The sequence below is a fragment of the Danio rerio genome, chromosome 14, assembly GCF_052040795.2.
Source record: "Danio rerio strain M-AB ecotype USA chromosome 14, GRCz13ab, whole genome shotgun sequence".
NCBI classification, from domain to species: Eukaryota; Metazoa; Chordata; class Actinopteri; order Cypriniformes; family Danionidae; genus Danio; species Danio rerio.
Genome location: NC_141034.1, coordinates 46,367,501 through 46,391,342, shown reverse-complemented (window position 1 = coordinate 46,391,342; position 23,842 = coordinate 46,367,501). Strand labels below are relative to the sequence as shown.

General features: G+C 34.6%; 1 protein-coding gene across 8 annotated transcripts in view; it reads left to right on the top strand.

Moving 5' to 3' along the window:
- Positions 1-23,842, top strand: part of LOC147834029 (uncharacterized) — a 1,152,336-nt gene that overhangs the window by 818,952 nt on the left and 309,542 nt on the right. For 2 of the 8 annotated variants that reach the window (XR_015507937.1, XM_087282126.1), the window contains one exon: positions 4,615-5,550. The exons of 5 other annotated variants lie outside the window; for them this stretch is intronic. The gene's annotated coding sequence lies outside the window, so the exon portion shown is untranslated. Of the gene's footprint in view, positions 1-4,614; positions 5,560-23,842 lie in introns of those variants that run through there. One more of the 8 variants, XR_015507935.1, reaches the window with a different exon arrangement.

Below are 23,842 nucleotides of genomic sequence, written 5' to 3'. Positions count from 1 at the left end.
TTCCTCCAGGTGCTCCGATTTCCCCCACAGCCCAAAAGATATGCTGTATAGGTGAATTCATTCCTTAATTTCTTTTCAGCTTAGTCCTTTTATTAATCAGGGGTCGCCACAGTGGAATGAACCGCCAACTTATCCAGCATAAGTTCTATACAGCGGATGCCCTTTTAACTGCAACCCATTACTGGGAAACACCCATACTCTCATTCACACATACACTAAAGACAATTTAGCTTACCCAATTCACCTATAGTACGTCGTTGGACTTTGGGGGAAACTGGAGCACCCGGAGGAAACCCACGCAAGCATGGGGAGACCATGCAAACTCCACACAGAAACTGAACTGACCCAGCCTAGGCTCGAACCAGCAACCTTTTTGCTGTGAGACGATCGTGCTACCCACTGCACCATTGGAACGCCTTATACTGAATGTGAATTGAGTAAACTAAATTGTTTGTTGTGTCTAAGTGTGAATGTGAATTAGTGTGTGAGTGTTTCCCAGTACTGGGTTGCGGCTGGAAGGGCATGCGCTTGTAAAACATTTGCTGGAATAGCTGGTGGTTCATTCCGCTTTGGTGACCCCTGATAAATAAGGGACTAAGCAGACGGAAAATGAAGGAATGCATATAACAAAGTAAATTCTAGCACTGTTTACTTTTTGACAAAGATGTTGTCTGATTGGCAGTTTTGTGCAACACTCAAAAAGTTTGGTTTGCTGTTTGTTCAAACTACTTATTTAAAATCAGCTGAAACAACAGACATCTTTTTTTAAACAACTTTATTTTAGGAAAATATTAGTTTTATGTCCAATCAACTTAAACTTGTTAAAACTAATAAATCTAATTCCTTCATGTTGTCCCAACACAAATCAATTGTGGAATGCTGCATTTTTATTCAGTATACACTACCTGACAAAAGTCTTGTCGTTGATCCCAGTTGTAAGAGCAACAAATAATAACTTGACTTCTAGTTGACCATTTGGAAAAGTGGCAGAAGATAGATTTTTCTGATGAATCATCTTTTGAACTGCATCCCAATCATTACAATTACTGCAGAAAGACCTATTGGAATGTGCATGGACCCAAGATTAACACAGAAATCAGTCAAGTTTGGTGAAGGAAAATTATGGCTTGGGGTTACATCCAGTATGGAGGTATGAAGTACGTCTATCAAGAAGGTTGTGCCCATTACATAACAAACCACAGGAGAGGGCAAATTCTTCAGCAGGATAGCGCTCCTCACACTTCAGCCTTCACATCAAAATTCCTGAAAGTAAAGAAGGCTAAGGTGCTCCAGGATTGGCCAGCCCAGTCACCAGACATGAACATTATTGAGCATGCCTGAAGGTAAGATGAAGGAGGAGGATTCCAAAGAATCTTGATGAACTCTGGGAGTCCTGCAAGAATGTTTATTTGCCATTCCAGATGACTTTATTAATACATTATTGCAGTCATTGCAGAGATGTATGGATGCAGTTCTCCAAGATCATGGGAGTCATACACAATATTAATTATTTTTCCACTGCACCATGACTTTATATTCTGAACTGTACATTATTTTATATACAGTTAAATTTTGAAAAATATTGTCACTCTGAACATTAATGCACAATAAAGCAATACATTAACACGAAGAGTTCTTTATGTCAATATCGTGATAATACTGTATATCCTGATAAAAGCTTCAACAATTATGGCAACAAGAATATGTGTTGTGTGCCTACTCCAAGCAAATATTTCATTTGTTTTCTTATAAGTGTACACATCTGCGTCAGCCCACGCCACACACGTACACTTTCTAGAACCTTCAGTGGACTCTCTCTTCTGACTACTGCTGTCTAACAGCCGCATGAGTGGAGAAAAACAAGGGCTGAAATGAAAGAAGGAGAGAAAAAATGAAAAGATGAAATGACATGCTGTTCTTTGCTCTTCTAGCGTCGCTGAGAGCAGCTTTGCCACCCTCTCTTCTGTTACTTGACAACTCTGTCACACTCAGCCTCACAGGCCTGACACTCACACACAAACACACACACACAAACACAACGAATGTGTTCGCTTGAGTGCTCGTGCTCATGAATTCACACCGAGACAAGCGCAAAGAGTAAGTACTATAAACGAGCAGGCAATGGCGACCCTGTTTTCATGACATGAATTTAATGCAATGGGTGAGCACTTGACTGAAACTGTTCTTATTCTACTGCGAAACTGTGAAGGGCTCCTTTAGACCTCATGGTGCGGGTGTTTTGACCAGCGGTAGATTCAATCAATTCTGCTAGCTTTTTCCAAGTCAGACGTGCCGTTTTGCTCTGTACATTTGTTCGCATACACCCAGTTCATATTCATCTTATTTATTGGACACTGGCAAGCTGTGAAATGTAGGCTAAATGTATTACTTTACATCTTAGGATTTTAGTAGATGCACTTATTCAGAGCGACGTAAGAAGTGCTTTGAGAAATTGACTTGCCATCATATTTCAGTTGAAGTCAGAATTATTAGCCCCCCTGAAATATTAGGTCATAAATTTATTTAAATTATTTTAAAAAAAATTAATTAAAAAATTTTATTATTTAAAAAAGAAAAAAAAAAGTCAAAGCTATATATATATATATATATATATATATATATATATATATATATATATATATATATATATATATATATATATATATAAATATATATATTAGACAACACAATATCAATATTTTAAAATTAGTTCAAGTAAGAAATTAATATTTAGTGAAAAAAAATTCAGTCAGAGCAAATGTTTTTTGTAATTATCTTGATTTAAATATTTTAGAAACATGTGAGGCAGATTTGGTAAACCATTACGGCATATTTGGAGAAAAATCAAAAATAATGAATTGGGGGAAAATTTTAAAACTAATATTATTTTTGTATAATTACTATTTAAATATATATTTTAAACTATATAAAGAATATACAATTCAAGTGTAAGATTTTAATATAATATCAGAATACAATTAACATACAAAAAATAATTTCTAAATATTATACTAGAAACTAAATTAAATTAAATTTAATTCAATTAGTCTATTTTAATTTAATCTATCATAATAGTATATTTGTAGTAAAATGAGAAATAATGATTTAAAAACATAACTTATATTTTTATATAAATGTATTTCATAAAACTATAATAAAAATTATATAAATGTAAAAATTACAATATTTATATTTATAATATAATATTGTTATACAATTCATATAACAAAAGTAATATTTAAATAATATACTCTTTTAAAAATAAATAAAATATAAAACCTTGCCCAGAGTTCATTTATTTGATCATAAATACAGGAATGAATATATATATATATATATATATATATATATATATATATATATATATATATATATATATATATATATATATATATATATATATATATATATATATATATATATATATATATATATATATATATATATCAGACTTGTTTTAGACAACACAGTAGCAATGTTTTAACATTAGATCAGTTAAGAAACTAATTTTTAGTGGAAAAAGTCACAGTCACAACAAATTTGAGAGACTTGAGTGTTTTCAATGATCTTGATTTAGATATTTCAGTACAATGCAAGGCCAATTTTTTATGAAAACAATGGTTCCAATGCCTTTCCTGTTTTACATTTTTAATTTCTGTAGCTTCTGAGAATCCAAAAAGAGCCACATATTGAAAAATAATGTTATGGTAACTGTTTTTACATTAAATTATGATTGGATTGCCTCGTTACAGTTATGAAATAGTTTAATTACAGGCAGGAAATGTTCATGGGCCAATGACATGACAACATTGAAATGGTCTACCATTATGGCATATTTGTAGTAAAATAAGAAATAATGAATTTTAAAAAAATCTAAAACGAATATTATTTGTACAATTACTATTTAAATATATAATTAAGACTATATAAAGATTATACAATTCAAATTTAAGATTTTCATTTAATATCAAAACATAATTAACATACCAAAAATAATATTAAATATTATACTTTTAATTTAAGTTCATTTATAATGCCATAAGGATATATTTGTAGTAAAATGAGAAATAATTAATCAAAAAACATACAATTTTGAAACTAATGTTTTTTTTGTGCACAGTTATTGTTTCATATAAATATGTTATTTTAATAAAAACTATATTTAAAATTATATAAATTAAAAAAACGTTTATGTTTTATTATAATATCATAACATAAATAATATAACAAAAGTAATATATAAATAATATACTATTTAAAAATGTTAATTATTTAACCTTGCCAAGACTCCATTTAAATGATGAACAATACATCAATATTTCTATATGTATATTTAATAGTATGTAACAATAACAAGTTGTAATTTATTCAAGTTATGGCAACGCTCCAGTCATTGTCACATGATCCTTCAGATATAATATTAAGTCATTTAGTTCCAATAAAGATTTTCATCCTATTAATTATAGCCTAAATGTAATTCACCATCTCTATATTGACTTGTTTTTCGCTTATTCTCCTTTAACTTATAAGTGTGTGTGTGTGTGTGTTTGTAAAGGAGAGGTTCAGCCCACTCCAAGCTTTTGTTTTTTTGTTTCCTTGTCTCTCTCTCTCCAGCTGAATGTCAGAGCGCAACAAAAGGCAGTTTATCCTCATTGGTCAGTTCGCCTGGACACTGCAGAAGACAAAAGCCTGATCTCCTCTTGTGTCAAAACTTTCACAAAGACAAAGCAGGGCTTAATTACACACAAATGTGCTCACATTGTGTTCGTGTGTCTATCCAAGTTTCCCATTTTGGGCTCTCTCTCGAAAACAAATAGAAAACAGGAAGAAGGACAAACAAAAACCCAACAGGTTGCAGTGCATAAACCGTCTGTTGGCAGACTGAAGTTACAGGCTGAACAATGAATGTGTAAAGCAGCTTTGTTGGGGTAATATCTGCCACAAAAAAACAGCCACAGTAACAGCAGCTTGTTTTTAAGTAGCAGGGAATCTTAAGGTAGTTTGAGCACTCTTTTGTTTACCAATTTATTTGCTCCAGTTTAAGGTCTACAAAATGTATAGCGCAAAAAAATAAATAAATAAATAAATAAAAAATTGTTAAATGAACACACCTTATGCTATTTTAAAGTACCCCTATTCAGCTATTTTAAATTTGTTTTTTGAGTAAAAGTGGGTCACTAGGTCATTCTGAGTGTTTATTTTTTTATTTTTATTTTTTTATTTTGTGATATCAAATTTATATTGAAAGATGTGAAAGCTGTTCACGCTTCTGTCAGACATGGTTCAAGTAAAGAGTGTCTGAAAAAAAAGAAGTGTTGTCCTAATTTAGTGTCAGATAATATTTCATCATTGCCATTCTTCTAGCATTATTTTCATTATGTGTTATGAAATAATAAGTTCCTCACTTCAGAAAAATTAACTTGCCTGACCTTCCGTTTATAGTTGCACTCCACTTTATTATGAATAACACACAGAAATTAATCCCTGTGTTATGCTGTTAACCAGCAGGTCTAGAAATTAGCTAAATGCATACCAATAAATTATATACCCATATCTTTCATTGATAGTTCATGTTGGTGTTGTGTAGTTGCCTGTATAATGTCAACAACAAATCACCTTTTTTGTCTTTGTGTTATTTTGTAATTTATTATTATTATTATTATTATTATTATTATTCTTGCATTCATTTTATTTTTGGCTTAGTCTTTTTATTAATCAGGGGTCAGCACAGCGGAAAAAACCGCCAACTTTTTCCAGCATATGATTTACGCAGCAAAAGCCCTTTCAGCTGCAATTCATCACTAGGAAACACCCATACACTCTCATTCACACACACATACACTGCGGCCAATTTAGTTTATCCAATTCACCTATAGCACATGTCTTTGGACTGTGGGGGAAACTGGAGCACCCACACAAACATGGGGAGAACACGCAAACTCAACACAGAAACGCCAACTGACCCAGCTGAGGCTCCAATCCATGACCTTCTTGATGTAAGGCGACAGCGCTACCCACTGCGCCACCACGCTGCCCATTATTATTATTATTATTAATAATAATAATAATAATAATAATAATAATAATAATAATAACAACATTATTATTCTCTTTGTGGCTCATAATAATTTATTAACTTGACTGTATGTCCAAAAACAAGTTTGCGACTGCATTTAATACCTTAAAATATATATATTTTACTCGTAACTACGTATTACTCACATTTTTTTCATTATTAATATTTTTATGTAATGTTTTACTTTTCGTTATTACTTCTTTTTTGGGGGGGCATTGGTTAATGGAAAAACATGATTTTCTTACTTAGATTTTTTGTCTTGTTTCTAGTCCAAATTTCTAAAAATTTATTATTGCCTTGTTTTAATGAATAATGAGTGAAAATTAAGTGAATTTTCCGTAAAACAAGCTAAATAATCTGCCAATGGGATAATCAAAATAATCTTGTTTTTCATTTTAATATATAAATATTGCTTACCCTATTGCTTAAATGTGCTTACCCTGTTGGGAGATTGTTTTGCTTGTTTTGAAGAAAAACTCAACTCAACTTAATTTTGACTGATTATTTATAATGTTCAATACAATTACTAGCATTGCTTTTTTTAGAAAATCGTTCTTGATTTAAGAATGTTTAGATTTTTGTACTAAAATACAACAAAAACTGAACAAAAGCATTTTTAGCTTGCAGTATGGATCTCATGACCATACCAACACAACAACCACTGTCCTACAACTTATGTACATCCACCACTTACTCCCAGGGCCATTTATATCGAAGTTGATATTCAGCCACACAATATTGGTGACTTGTAACATGTTTTTTTTTTTTTTTTTTTTAAAGATGGGTTGTTAGCCCAACGCTCAACTCCCAATCTAGAGGACCGAGACATACACACATACATTATGGACAATTTAGTTTACCCAATTCACCTATAGTGCATGTCTTCGAACACTCTCAGAAATAAAGGTACCCGAGCTGTCACTAGGGTGGTATCTTTTCAAAAGGTACAAATGTGTACCTAAAAGGTCCATATTAATACCTCAAGGGTACATATTAGTACCTAAAAAGTTGAAAAGTTTTCCTCTTACATTTTTAGGGACTAATATATACTTTTGAAGTACCAATACTGACCCTTTAAGTACATGTGTGTATCTTTTGAATAGGTATCACCACAGTGACAGCTCGCGTACCTTTATTTCAGAGACTGAACTGTGGGAAGCCGGAGCTCTTGGAGGAAACTTACACAAACACAAAGAGAACATGCAAACTCTACACAGACATGCCAACTGACAGATTATACTGGAACAATCATAACAGGCACTTGTAGACCTTTGTTTAATCCTTCAGTGATTTTCGGCTATATGAACCTTTTTACATCCACATGAAATTTATCTTTATTTAGATTTATTGGATTTGTTAGGTATGGGTTTAAATATATTATTTCTTTTAATTTATAAAAGTCTTTTAGCAGTTATCATTTAGACCATTTTTTCCTCCAAAAATAACTAGTCAAAATGACAAGTTAGTTGAGATTGAAAATGTTTTAATTATTAATTAATACTGGTATTTTGTTGTTTAAAAATTCTGTCAATGCAGAAGAAGAGTTATCAAGTGGTCTTTTAAACGTGTCCATTGCTATATGTTCATTTTATGTAGCTGTCCCAGATTCCCATTCACTTTATTTTATTTATGTTTTTAATCAAAACGTGTCAATTACACCTTTTATTACCTTTAGTGTTTCCTAAAATTCGCAAGTGATGATAAAAATGAATCAATTATTCAACAATTTTTAATTTTTTTTTTATTTAAGGTCATCTTATGTGTTTCTTTTTATATATCGTGCTGCTTTTACACTGAATCAGGTAGACAAGGTAAGTGAGGGGAAAGGAAAGAGAGTGAGGGAAAGTGGGACAACAATAAGCCAATGGGAAGAGGTATTATATGCTTGAGGGACATGTAAAAGCCGGGTGGAATGGTTGTTTTTGTCACTGTCACTAAAAGTGAGAGACCATCCATAATTCAAAACGGTCACTGTAGTCCAGACAGACAATAGCCACATGAGATGACAAGAGAAAGGAAAAGCATGAGCATGTGCCAGAATAATCCATGTACGAATAATCCACTCATGAGTTGCATTGTAAGGCAATGCACATGCGTGTAAGTGTGTCAGAGTGCACGTTCATGATGTCTGCATGCTGGAATTTTGCTTCTGACAACCATTCATCTGTTTTCCATTTCCTCAGCCTGTTTGGCTTGTCTCGCTCACATTAAATGATCTCCTAATGCGTTTCCATAGTTACAGCAGCCCTAATGCCTCAACACTACAGTGGCAAACCTTCCAAAACTCAGGCATGTCAACTGTAAAGATGTGTGCGTGTGTGTGTGTGGCTATGGAAAACATTAAAATACCACTTGAAAATGCTCATTTTCTCTGGATATAAGATTTACAGTGTAGTTTCATGTTTGAGAATTGTTATTTACTCTGTAAAACGTGAAGACATTTTAAAGACATTAATATACAATTTAAACCACACAATACCAACATTTTAAATTCAAAAGTGTTAAGATATCAGTATATCTTAACACTCATTTTCAATCACAGCTACTGCAAAAATATTCATCATCATGTCATGTTCTGGAAAAAAAAAGCTCTAGATGACATTAAAGTAGTTTAAAATTTGTCTGTAAATAATACAATATAATGCAATTTCACCCAAACCCTATACATTACAAAAGAACTACAGGTATTTAGTGGTCTAGTGGTCTCTAAATGAGAGGTTCCATTAGATATTGTTAATGTATTCACTAACATAACCAAACATTGAACAATACATTTATTACTATCTTAACAGTGATGGGAATAACGGCGCTATAAATAAAAACTAATGGCAACTAACTCCTTTACAACACTGATGCCGTTTTCTGACCATATAAAATGTGTATTACTATAACTGAGAACACTGAAGCAGTTTTCATGCAAGCATTGTCTCTCTACCATATTTTCAGCCATGTTCTGGAATCAAACAATGCTCTAAATGGCATTAAATTAATTTAAATTTTGAAAGAAATGTTCTCAGACCGAATTAGGTAGGCTAAATAGTCCGTACTGTATGAGTGTGAATAAGTCTGCATAGATGTTTCCCAGAAATGGGTTGTGACTGGAACGGCATCCGCTGCATAAAAACATATGTTGGATAAGTTGGCGGTTCATTCCGCTGTGGTAACCCCAGATTAGTAAAGGGAGTGAGCTGAAAAGAAAATTTATTAAATGAATGTTCTCAGACCATTATACAGTAAAATTTTACTCAACTCCATACATTACATAAGAAATACAGGTCTTTAGTGGTCTAGTGGTTTCTAAATAACTCGAAAGATTCCATTAGATATTGTTAATGTATTCACTAACATGAGCAAACAATAAACAATACATTTATTACCATCCTAGCTGCGATGGGAATACCGGCACTATAAATAAACAACGTTAGTAATGGCAATACTTTTTCATTAACGAGAAATCAAATGAGTTACTCTTTCCCTCCGTTACAACAGTAATTCCGTTACTTACCATATGAAATGTGTGTTACTATAACTGAGAACACTGAAGCGGTTTTCATGCAAGCAGCATCTCTTTTTTACCATTTTTTTTCCCAGCCATGTTCTGGATAAAAGACATTCTCTAAAAGACATTACATTAGTTTGAAATTTGGAAGAAATGTTTTCAGACCATTATACAGAAAGAGAAATTATACCAATTTACTCAATCCCATACATTACATAGGAAATACAGATATTTAGGGGGTCTGGTGGTCTCTAAATAAGAGGTTCTATTATATATTGTTAATGCATTCACTAACATGAGCATTCATTCATTTTCTGGTTGGCTTAGTCGCTTTATTAAAACCGGGGTCGCCACAGCGGAATGAACCACCAACTTATCCAGCTAGTTTTTACGCAACGGATGCCCTTCCAAACGCAACCCATCTCTGGGAAACATTCACACACACATTCACACACACACATACTCATACACTACCGACAATTTAGCCTACCCAATTTACCTGTACCGCATGTCTTTGGACTGTGGGGGAAACCGGAGCACCCGGAGGAAACCCACGCAAAGGCAGGGAGAACATGCAAACTCCACACAAAAACGCCAACTGAGCCGAGGTTCGAACCAGCGACCTTCTTGCTGTGAGGCGACAGCACTACCTACTGCACCACTGCCTCGCCCTAACATGAGGAAACATTGAACAGTACATTTATTACCATCTTAACTGTGATCGGAATAATGGCGCTATAAAAAAAAAGAGTTGGCAATATTTTTTCATTAACGAGTAATCAAATGAGTTACTGTTTCCCTCCTTTACAACATTGATGCCGTTACTGACAATGCAAAATGTGTGTTACTATGACTGAGAACACTGAAGAACACTGAAGCGGTTTTCATGCAAGCTCTCAGCCATAGGACCTATGTTTCTCTGGGATGTGTGTGTGTGGCTATGGGAAACAGACCACTTTAAAATGTTCAGTTTCTCTCAATATTTACAGATTTACAGTAGAGTTTTCTCTTTTTTTGTAATCTTGCAAAATATGTATGCCATTTTGTGTTGCCATAAAATAAGAAAGAAGATTCCATGCTTTCAAATATGTTTCTATATGTTTTAGACAACACAATACCAACTTCAGAGATATTAGGAATTAGTGTTTGGTGGAATTACACTCATTTTCAATCACAGCTAATGAAAAAAGTGTCATGTTATCATGTTCTGAATGGAAAAAAAAACACTTGTGTAGTTAGAAATTTGGGGAAAAAAAATGTTCTCACACTATTATACAACAAAACATATAATAATATTTTACTCAAACCCATACAGTACCCAATAAACCAGAGGTCTTTAGTAGTCTAGTGGTCTCTAAATATCTGATTAGGGCTTTTCAATCAGGTTTCATTAGATAATGTTAATGTATTCACTAACATGAGCAAACAATTAATCATACATTTATTAACATCTATGTTAAAGTCAGTTGCTAAAAATACCATTCATTGTTTATCCTTGTTAACTGTGCATTAATCAACGCACTAAAGCAATTAATAAATGTTTTACAAGCAAAGTTCATTATTAGTTCATGTTAGTAAATACATTAATTAACATTCCCCTATGGAATTTTATTGTAAAGTGTGACAAAAAGCTGATTATATAATTGTGTGTGGATAAAACCAGGGGTCTTTAGTGGTCTACTGTTCTCTAAATATCACATCAACACTTTTCAATAAGGTTTCATTAGGTTCTATTAATCTATTCAGTAACAAGTAAGCAATGAACAATGCATTTATTAACATGTATAATAAAATCCCTTGCTAAAAATACCATTCATTGTTTATCCTTCATAACTGTGCATTAATTAACCCACAAATGCAATTAATAAATGTAGCACAAGCATTGTTCATTCTTAGTCCATGTTAGTAAATACATTAATTAACATTACCCTATGGAAACCTAAAGTGTGACAAAAAGCTGTTTATATAGTTTTGCGTGGGTAAAACCAGAGGTCTTTAGGGGTCTAGTGCTCTCTAAATATCTCATTAACACTTTTCAATAAGGTTCCATTAGATAATGATAATGTATTCACATACATAAGCAAACAATGAACAATAGATTTATTAACATATATGATAAAGTCAGTTGCTAAAAATACCATTCATTGTTTATCCTTCATAACTGTGCATTAATTAAAGCAATAATTCAATTAATACATGTAGTACAAGCATTGTTCATCCTTAATCCATGTTAGTAAATACATTAATTACAATACTCAATGGAACCCTATTGTAAAGTGTGACAAAGCTACTTATTATTTAAGGATAGAGATTGGAAATTAGTGAGTGGAACAGGAACATGGTAGAACCACAACTCAGGATTTTAACTCAGGTTTCTCAGAATACTGTAGTGTGAGCCCACAAGCCAATTTAAGGTATGTTTTACTAGCATGATGTTATTCCCTGGAAATTAAACCTATTACTTTGGCATGACAAATGTTTACCAGTTGAAAACAAAATTCATTTTGTTTGCACTAAAGGTCCTGATCTCATTTGGTCTGGTTTGACACAGTTTTGAGTCCAGCTCTGTTGTCTTCTCCAGAGGATTGTAGCCTGAGCCGACTACATACATAGTGTTAAACTCACAGACTCAAACAGATTGCACATGCTCGCCAAAATAGCTAATGTGAAGAAAAACTAGGTTATTTCACTGTGTGCCACATATATAAAAAAAAAAAAGAGAAACATCAGTGCAATTTAACTTTTCACCAACTGCTGAAATAATAATGTGATAATTTTAGATGTGTGATGTGAAACTAAGTTATATTTCTGGGTGAATAAGGCACATTGTATTTGGAACAAGATATTTTAATTTACATTTCAACAACTTAAATATATATATGTATATATATATATATATATATATATATATATATATATATATATATATATATATATATATATATATATATATATATATACATATATATATATATATATATATATATATATATATATATATATATATATATATATATATATATATATATATATACATATATATATATATATATATATATATATATATATATATATATATATATATATATATATAGTTATTTATTTATTTATTATTATTTTATTATTATTATTTTTTTACAAAAGGCGACAACACCAAAGCTCCAAAAAATACCAATTTATTGAATTAAAAAGGCTAACACAAAGCTTGTAAGCGTTTTATACATGTAAATATACAAAGAGTTGATTGGAATTGACGGTGACGCAGTGGTGCAGTAGGTAGTGCTGTCGCCTCACAGCAAGAAGGTCGGTGTATCAAGTCTCGGCTGGCTTAGTTGCCATTTCTGTGTAGAGTTTGCTTGTTCTACCCGCGTTCGCGTGGGTTTCCTCCGGTTTCTCTGGTTTCCCTCACAGTCCAAAGACATACGGTACAGGCTAATTGAGTAGGCTAAATTGTCCATAGTGTATGAGTGTGAATGAGAGTGTATGGATGTTTCCCAGTGATGGGTTGCAGCTGGAAGGGTGTCTGCTGCATAAAACGTGCTGGATAAGTTGGTGGTCCAGATTAATAAAGGGACCAAGCTGAAAAGAAATAGAATGAATGAATGAATGAATGAATAAATGAATGAATGATTGGAATTGACCATACTTTATTGATTTATCATCTTTAATGAACAATGTATATACCACACGAACAACTAGAATTACAGTGGTAAGAAAACAACAGTTAAAACATACTATAATAATGATATGGATGTTTGCATGAGCGCTGCAATTCAGCTAACTGGAATATTAGGTTTGTTTATATCAGAATGGATTGCTTTAATTAATGAAACGTAATGGTGTTACATAAAAAATACATAAGCATAAAAATGTGCCAGTATTCAATTCTAATTAGAACTTTCAGTTACAGTTTCCACTATAAATCACCTACTCAGTGTATTAAGTTACCGAGCTCAATGGACTGAGCAGAACAAATGAAGCAGATAAGATTTCCATGTAAAAGGTGTAGCCTCATAGACACACCTAAAAATGATATGACAACAAATGCTTTTATGTTACTATAACTTAATGTAATAAATTCATCTGGTTTAGCTTAAATAGTTTAAATTTTACAGAGGTTAACCTATTTTTTTTTTCAGTTTCATTGATGTAAGTTGCCAAATGACTTGAAAAGTACTTTGATTGAACTAAAACATTTAAGGCAGCAATTACTCACACACATATGAGCAATACCGCACTCGTAGCAGTGTGATGTGGCTTTATATTGGCACTGGTGGGAGGCATGCTCGGCCGCAGGTTGAGTGCCTTAGTGTTCCACCATTGACAATACACAGCCACATTGCACTGCTACAAGCGTTTTTACAACAGTTTGACGGCATAATCGTGTGTATAAAAAATAAAATCAAACACAGAGAGTACTTTCTTCTGCCATTTATTCACATCTGCTGCTGACATCAGAACAGCAGAAACCATTGCTAATACGTCACTTTAGAGCTAGTATTTGAATGATTCTCTAGCGTAATGTCTAAAGTGATGACACAACAGATGACACAATAATTTTTAAGATTATAAGGCTGAACAGAACTGCCATCAGTCTACAGAAAATTCCCTGTATTTCTCTGTTGCAATCAGTAGATGACAATATTACAATGGTATAAAAACAGCACTACAACATACCAATGAGTGAAATCGACTATAAAGTCATTTACCTGTTTAATAATGATTTGATCATGCATCTCCTGCCCGGACCTGAAATAAGTCACGCACCCCTCTCCACCCACTCTTCAGACACGTTGCACACACATTTGCACACATCATTTTGGAACGCCACTTACTATCCAAGACTAAAAAAGGTAAGTGCACTGTACAGGTTGAGCCCTATGTGTGCATGTGCCTGACCTTAATCCAACTAAAGTCATCATAACTGAACTAAACAGAAATACAATTAAGACATGTGGAGTATGCATATATTAGTGGCTTTATTGAAGTAAACACTGCGATCAAACTATTACCGTCATGTAGGACTTTTTCGCCATATTTTCCGACAAGATCCATCCACACGGCTGTCAGTAAAGGACGACACACTCACACGTCGCAAAATGCAGACCCTTTTTTCTTCACATTTGGCGTGCGTTATTAAATTCCATATCTCTCTCACCAGTCCTTACTCCTTATTTGCATCTAATACCCCAGTTTGTCACGGCGACATGAATGAAATGTTTATGTGAAACTGCCGAACTGCAGTTGAAGTCAGGCATCCTACTGCTTTGATTCAGAACAACACTTTTTGTCAGACGGCTCACTGGTCAGGTATACATCAGCGCTAAATGTTAAAAATTTTTTTTACAATACTTGACTTGTGAAATAAACTTAATTTTCACCTTTTCTTTGATTTTGTTTCATGTAAATATGGAACTTTATTGACAACAAAACCTTTAAAGAGGAACATAAAAAAAATAAAGTGACAAAACTAAAACTCTCCAGAAATCAAGCAAAGTAAAAAAAAATTTAGATGCTTATGCACATTTTTTTTATCAATCAGGACAGCAGTTATTCACCAAATCCTGATTAAATGATCGTGAAGAGCTTTATAACTAAATATCCTGAGTGCACCTTCTGCTATTGAAGAGATGATTCTTGCTGTACAGTCTTTATAAAATAAGCATCGAGTCAAGCACATATTTTGTGAGTGTGATTCGATTTGCATAATTCCTTTAGTTGAACCAATGCTGCCCGCTCGTATTGAATTCCCCCCACAATGTTCATAGAGAAACCTGCTGGTGATGTTAACAGCGCCCAGAGTGCTCATCCCGGTTCATCCATTGTTTAAAGGCTAGACATTAGAGCGGCACCATTTTTCTGTTTGATCTTTAGAGCTTTGTGTCTGTTTCTCACTCATTCTCACTGTTCTCAGGGGGATGCGAGTGTGTATACAATGATCAGTTGAAAGATCGCTTGGAGGAAGAACTCTTTTATCATTAACGAAATGATCACAAGGGTTGCTTGAAAGGGCCGTTCTTAGTGCGAGGACCTCTCTCTTTCACCTTGAGTGCTCACGTACAGGGTTAAAGGATGAATTGAAGGCTTTATAAAGAGATCACATGGGCGCCCACAGGTCTATCATTGTTCACTTGCTCTCTGCGTGAGTGAAAGTCAGTGAGAGAGGTCAGATTTCAAAACGTATGCGCTTCCATCGAAGCAACATTACGTTACAGGATGCCTTAGGCTTTGTCCATTTGTAAGGTTTTTGTTCATAGACTGTGTTTTACAATCCATTATACTCCGACCATCCAAACTTAAAGACTGTCTATCAGACCTTGTTGTTTTGATGACTCTGTGAGTGTGTGCTGGTTTTAGTGGTTTACAAAGAGAATTATTATTTTTTTTATATTAACATGGATATGATTGTTTAATTCAAGTTTACTTAAATATCGCTTTTTACAATACATATTGTTCCAAAGCAGCTTCAGGAAAAGTGCACACCATTATATTAAAGTCAAAATTAAAAAAAAAAAAAGTTAAAGAGTTTGGCTTAGCAGTATATAAACATATAAACATTGGATCTGATCAAGTGGCACTTCCCAATCTAGAAGCCTCAGGATGGGAGTTTTGAGAAAGTGAGCTTCTGACATTATCAGCAAGGCTATTCCAGAGTTTAGGAGCCATATTTGAGAGGCCTCGACCTCCTTTAGTGGACTTTTTACTTCTCTGGGTACTATTGGAAACTCTGATTTTAGAGACCTTAAAGAGCAGGTGGGATTTTACCAAGACAGAATGTTGGTGAGATAAACAGGAGCTAGACAAATTAGAGCCTTATAGCTAAGAACTTATAGCTACAAAACAGGCAGCCAGTGTTACGGCGTGTTCAGACTGCATGATTTTCAAAGTAGTCATATCACAGATGTTTTCACACCGCATGACTATTATGACTATCTGGGTTAGCGTTTTTTAGCTGCTTTATTTTACACTGCAAGATGGATTGGCGACTGGGGGGTTTACACTGCATGATTTTACAATAGGATGAATCGCCGACAACTTTGTCCAAACTACGTCTCAGAAAAAACACATAGTATATATTAAGTTTTTAACTACATAACGAGAAAGAAGCCTTTATTGTGATAGAAAATGTTCATATTTGCTCACTTCGGTCTGAAGGGAATTAGCAATTTCTACTAAACTTTTTTTCTTTTTTGATCTGGTTGTGCTATAGCTCAGATGATACTTCAAACAGACAACGGTGTTGCTGCCACATTTCCACTAGTTTTTCCTCCATTTCTTGGGTCCAAATAAACTGAAGCGCATTTAAGTCTCCCCAACCTCCCGCTGGCCTGCAGGTACCCACAGAAGTGGATTCTGCTCTCTCATTGGCTGTAGTTGATCGCTGATGTTTTTTTCAGTCAAAACTCACTTCACACGGCATGATTTGATTCGCCGACAGCTCCAGATATTTAGCATGCCAAATATCTTACGGGCATCGGCAACTCATCTGCAATTCTCTCAGATCACGTCTTTGATAGTTCACATTGTGCGATTGTTACTCGCGTGAACGAGCACTGATTTGCCTGTGATTTCAGGCATTTGTCTGCGATTTCTGAAAACCTGAAGGCGAGTCAAAATCGGGGCTTAAATCATGTAGTCTCAACTTGGCTAAAGGAAGATAAAATAGTTGTAGACTATTACTGTGGTTTATGAAGACATGAATAATGACATGCCTAATCATCTCTTCATGTCCTTGTAGGGTTGGCATCATCTCTTCACAGATATTGGATCTGATCTTGTGCCACTCCCCAATCTAGAAGCCTCAGTATGGGAGTTTTAAACTGAGAAAGTGAGCTTTTGACATCATCAGGAAAGCTATCCCAGAGTTTAGGAGCCATGAATGACATGGCTCAACCTCCTTTAGTGGTGCTATGGGTATTACCAGAAGCCCTAAGTTTAGAGATCTTAAAGAGCAGGAGGGATTTTACCGAGACAAGAGGTTGGTTGGGTAAACGAGTTAAACTATTTAAAGCCTTATAGGTAAGAAGTAATATTTTATAATCAATACAGAACTTAACAGGCGGCCAGTGAAAGGAAGATAAAATAGTTATAGTCTTTTACAGTGGTTTATGATGACATGCCTAATCAACTCTTCAGGATTGATATCATCTCTTCACAGGTCTTGGATCTGATCGAGTGGCACTCTCTAATCTAGAGGCCTTAGAATGGCAGTTTTAAACTGAGAAAGTGAGCTTCTGACATTATCAGGAAGGCTATTACAGAGTTTTTGAGCCATAAATAAAAAGGCTCAACCTCCTTTAGTTGACTTTGCTATTCTGGGTACTACCAGAAGCATTTAGATTAGAGATCTTAAAGAGCAAGTGGGATTTTACTAAGACAGGGTTGGGTAGATAAACAAGAGCTAATATATTTAGAGCTGGGGTTTCCAAACTCGGTCCTGGAGGACCGGTGTCCTGCATAATTTGGCTCCAACTCCCTTCAACACACCTGCCTGGAAGTTCTAGTATACCTAGAAAGAACTTGAATAGCTGGTTCAGGTGTGTTTATTGGGGTTGGAACTAAGAACTAAAATATGTGGGACACCAGCCCTCCAGGACCAAGTTTGGGCACCCCTGAATTAGAGCCTTATGGGTAAGAAGCAATATTTTAGAATTAATAAATAACTTAACAAGAAGCTAGTTTAAGGAAGATAAAATAGTTGTATTCTATTATAGTGGTTTATGATGACATGCCGAATGTCTTCATAATTCCAAATGCTTAAAAATCATACTTAGCAGGGTCTTTTGACATTCAAATGTTGCCATAGGTTTCCAGTGAGGGTTGGGTTTAAGGGTAAGGGTGGTGTAAAGCCATATGTTAAGCAGTTTTTATTGTATAAAATACATTACACCAATGAAAAGTGTCTGTAAACCATCAATACCAACATGTGTGTGTGTGCGTATGTGTGTGCGTGTGTTTTGGTATTATCAGTGTCTCTTGCTGTTGCTGTAAACCTGAAGCATATTTCCTGTACTGTTGAATAATGCAGAGCCCGCCGTCTCCAGGCTATTGTAATGCTCATCTTATGCTGGTATACTCTGAACATCCCGCTCCTGGCTGCTTTTAAACTACAGTGATGCCACCTCATCATTCGTGAGTGCATTGTGCTGTTTGCCTTCAATGAGCACAGGGGCTGCTTCAAAGACCTCCAAACGTTCAGTTTTTGCACCACAAATAATTGGGGTCACCGCTGGAGAAATGAAGACGCTGAGTGAAAAGAGAGTGAAATGTGAAAAAAGCACAGCATGTTATATTGCATGGATTTATAGTGGCTCCAAAAAAAGTATTTGCACTCTTACGCCACACATAAAAACTCCCCATGCAGGGCTCTCTGGGAAAAACATCTCTACCAACATTTTTTGGAAATTTTCTGAAACATATAAATAGAATTTACTGGAGGCAGTAACACACCAACAACGTGTATTCCTTTTTGCACACTTTATAATTTTAAATAATAAGTCATAAATTAGACTCAGTTCATCCCATGAAGGCCTTGTAGGGTTGGCATCATAGCTACACAGGTCTTGAATTTGATCGATTGGCACTCCCCAAATTAGAAGCCTCAGGATGGGAGTTTTAAACTGAAAATTGAGCTTCTGACTTTATTAGGAAGGCTATTTCAGAGCTTAGGAGCCATTTATGAGAGACCTCGACCTCCTTTAGTGGACTTTCCTATTCTTGGTATTACCAGAAGTCCTGAGTTTGAAGATCCTAAAAATAAAAATGGTAGGATTACCAAGACAGAAGGTTGGTTAGATAAACTGGAGCTAGGCTATTTAGAGTGCTATAGGTAGGAAGCATTTTTTAGGATTCATCCCACAAATATCATATTATCTTAAAACACTTTTACCTAATTTGCTTGATTTTAAAACTTATGCACTTTTTGTATGATATAAAGTCGAAGGCCAAATTATTAATAATTTTTATTATTATTATTTATTTTTATTTTTTATTTTTTGCAAATACTTTGTATCATATATATAAAGGTCAATATTAGAAGTATTTTTGATTGGCTAAAAAACAAACTGCTGTTGGCCAATGACTTGCCTAGTTATTACAGAACTGCACTTGCCATTTTACTTTGAAACTGCCACAAAGCATGCTACAATGTAATATTGTTTTGCAAAAATATCACAACACATATATTTGCCAGACTGTATGTTGCTTAAAACTGTGAGAATGGTGACATTACATGCATAGTAGCATTAATTTCAATAAAAAGCGCACACTTTAATTAGACTGTATAATCTTCAGTGGGCTGTAAAAAGTGGTAATAAAAAAATAATAATAAATTTGACAGTTTCTGCTTGTTAAACTTAAAAATTGCCATGGAAAAGCTAAGGAAGCTAAGGAAAGCTCTTGCATCATTTATTTGCACTTGGTTTGATAATTTGTTACTGTATGTACTGCAATGATGAAATTCATAGAATTATAGTCCAACAATGGTTCAATGGTAACAGTAGTTCAATGAAGCCTTTTCAGTAACAAGGTCTTCTGTCGCTTGACAAAAAACATTTCTGTATTAGTGCCATACTGTTTTGCCTGAGTGAGCTAAGGCAGTCATCCAGCTCTCTCCTAAATGCATCACTCGCTCTCTCATATGCAGAGATAGTCTGATATTTCCTGCATGGCATTTAGGTGTTCATTAATATATATATATATATATATAGATCATGTGTTGACTGCAGTACTATTGAAAAAAAAACAGTGGTATTCATTGTTATAAAAGATCGATCCTTCCATTCATTCATTGATTTGTTTATTCATTCACCCATCCAACCGTCCGTCTGTCCGTTTGTTCATTTGTTCATTTGTTTATTCGTTTGTTCATTCATTCATTCATTCATTCATTCATTCATTCATTCAGTCAGTCAGTTGTTAACTGGTCCATTCATTTATTCATTTATTTAGTTGTTCATTTATCCATCCATCCGACCATTCATCGGTTCATCCATTACTCTGCCCATCCATACATTTATTCATTCATCCATTCATTCATTCATCCATCCATTTTTTTCATGCATTCATTTGTTCATTCTTTCACCAATCCTTCCGTTTAACCATCCGTTCGTTCATTCATTCATTCATTCATTCATTCATTCATTCATTCATTCATTCATTCATTCATTCATTCATTCATTCATTCATCGATCAATCCATCCATTCATTGATTTTTTTATTCTCTCAACCATCCATCCATCCCTTCATTTATTCATTAATTTATTTATTCATTCACCCATCCATATGTCCCATCCATCTGTCTCATCCATCTGTCCGTCGATCCATCCTCTCAATCATTGATTTGTTTATCCATCCACCCATCTATCCATCCATCCATCCATCAATCCATCCATTTATATATTGATTTGTTAATTCATCCATCCATCTATCTGTTCATTTATTCGTTTGTTCGTTGGTTTGTTCTTTTGTTTGTTCATTCATTCATTTATTTATTTATCCGTCTATTCATATGTTGATCCATCTGTTCATCTATTCATCCATCTATCCATCCATCCATTTTTTTCATTTATTCACCCATTCATCCGTCCATAGATCCATCCATCCATTTATTCATTCATTCATTTGTTCATTCATTCACTCATCCATCCGTCCATTCATTCATTCATTCATTCATTCATTCATTCATTCATCCATCCATCCATCCATCCATTGATTTGTTCTTTCATTCAACCATCCATCCATCCCAATTTTCATTAATTTATTTATTCATTCCCCCAACCATTTGTCTAATCCATCCGTCCATTGATCCATCCACTCATTTATTGATTTGTTCATTCATTCACCTATCCATCTGTTCATCCATCCATCAATACATTCATTCATTCATTCATTCATTTCTTTAATGATTTATCGATTGACTTATTTTTTTCCTTTTTCTTTTCTTTTTTTTATTTTCAAGTATAATTATCTATCCTTCACTATCATTACCTACTTTTTAGTTTATTGTCATTAGTATTATTTTAAATCCACAGTTGGTAATTGTAATGCTGTTTCAAACACTTTTCAATTAGTGCTGCCAGGTACTTTTTCAAGCACAGAAAGCTAACCTCACATCAATTGAATAATATTGTGCTTAATGTTTCATTTGAAATAACTTGAATCAAAGATCTTTTGTAATATATCACCTTGGGGATAAGAAATGCATTTTTCTCATTTCATTATTTATATTTATTCTTTCAAAACACCTACCTGCAGCATTTAAACTTTAGTTACCAAGAGTCGTTTGTAAAGGTTGTAGCTTCCCAACCACTGAAATCCAAATACATCTGTGTCCTGTGTGTGCAAAAGAGAGAAAAAAGCATGACAGAAGAGCACAGCCTTTCAAATTGCAGTATTTTATGGTGTGCTTATTAAGTTCCCAACCCTCCTTCCTTGAAGAACACACTGAGAACACCTAGGGGACTCTGCGCTTCCTCACACCTGCACTCAGGTGCCGCTGCCGGGAGCATACACCAATGCAGGCCTTGCAAGCATACACTTAGTCACAGCGCTTTTTTAAAAGCTCTCTGTGGACGTGCTTAGTTTCTGGCCCAGGGGCTCGACAGACACAGATACATGTATAGTATCTTCTTTCTTCACGCTCAAGAAGAATGCAAAGGCAGAGAGGGAGTCATGTAATTTTCAATTATGCTCCTTTGATGTTCGTGTGAGCAGCAGATTTCTGATGTTCCACATCTATGGATCTGCACTGGTTATCTTCAGCTCATCTTAGCCATCCTACACACTTACCTCAGTCTATGTGTGTGTGTGCTTAAGTCTTCACACTGCATTAGGAAAAGCAGCTTGTCTGGCCTTTGATTAAACATGCTAAAAAAGCACTGATGTGATACAGCGTGACCCTCATGTGGAACAGAAGCTCTGTCTACACCAAACGGCATCATCAAACACATAATCATATGCACAGGCATCTTGAAATGATTAATGATGAAAGCTGAGCGCAAGGCGGCGGGGGGGAGAAGAAACGTTCCGGAAAGGTACGAACAAAACTCTTTCTTGATTTGATTTGAGAGGCAATCATTTTAGAGAGGAGCAATGGCCTGATGCGAATATGAGTGTGAGGTTATTAAAGCTATGTCACCGTGAGCTTTACCGCCAACTTAAAACGGGTCAAATCAATGCTAACCATGTTGGAGCAATATTCCAGTGCACTAACGGATGTCAGAGACACGAGGTTCTCCTTAAGTTTGTGATTTATTATCCAGTCAGATTTACTCAATCAATTAAAGGCCCATTAGACAGCTCAGAAGAGAGGCAAAAACCAGTACCGACAGGTGTATGCGAGCGCAGGAGTGCTTCTGTGTGTAAATGTTAATGTATCAGGATATATCAGGCAACTCTAAGAGCCTATTAGTCATTCTTACATTGATTTTTAGGGGGGAGGTCGATGTGGTTGGTGTAGATCAAGGAGACTTGGATTAAAGTTTGCAACATTTTGATTTCCTCTTCTCATTTGCTTTGTCTCTCTAGAGAATGCGTGAATGGCGAAGCCTTGCCGTGATGATGGTTTACTGTATAGCCTAAAACATGGCAGCAGATGTTGTCAATAAGTGGAACACAAATGCATATTCTATTACTCAACTTGGAGTCACCAAAGTTTGGATCATAAAATGTTCACAATTGATAAAGATAAACAGTCGTCTGTTACAGTAGATAAACTGTAATAATAGTACAATTATGTTTGTTTCTGTAATTAGGTACTAATCGATGCTGAAATTTCACAATATCCATTTCCCGCAAACATTTGAGCACGTTCTTAAATACTGCTGCTTGGCCATTGTGTTCATGTGCTCAACAGAAATAACTGTGATTGGTCGTGGAGGTCATCAGTTCACCAAACTCATCGCTGTTTGCTAAGTGTAAACACAGATACAGAGACACTGGAGCGTTTCTTTCACGTCATTCCGATGGTTTGTCTATAAGCTGACATACGATCTGCTGATGATTCGCGGCTATAAAACGCTCCAGTGTCCCTGCATCTGTGGTTACACTCAGTAAACAGCAGTGAGTTCGGTAAACTGAAAAAAAAAAAAAAATGTCAGTATCTATTGGTACTGAATTCCAGTATCATGACAACACTTGCTTTCAGAAAACAGCATCAGTAAGAAATACAAAGATAAACAAAAAGCTAAAGAAAAAGATAAGTCCACTAAACAGTAACAAATATAAAATAATAACCAGTCAATTTTTTATTGCAGTAAAGTGTATTT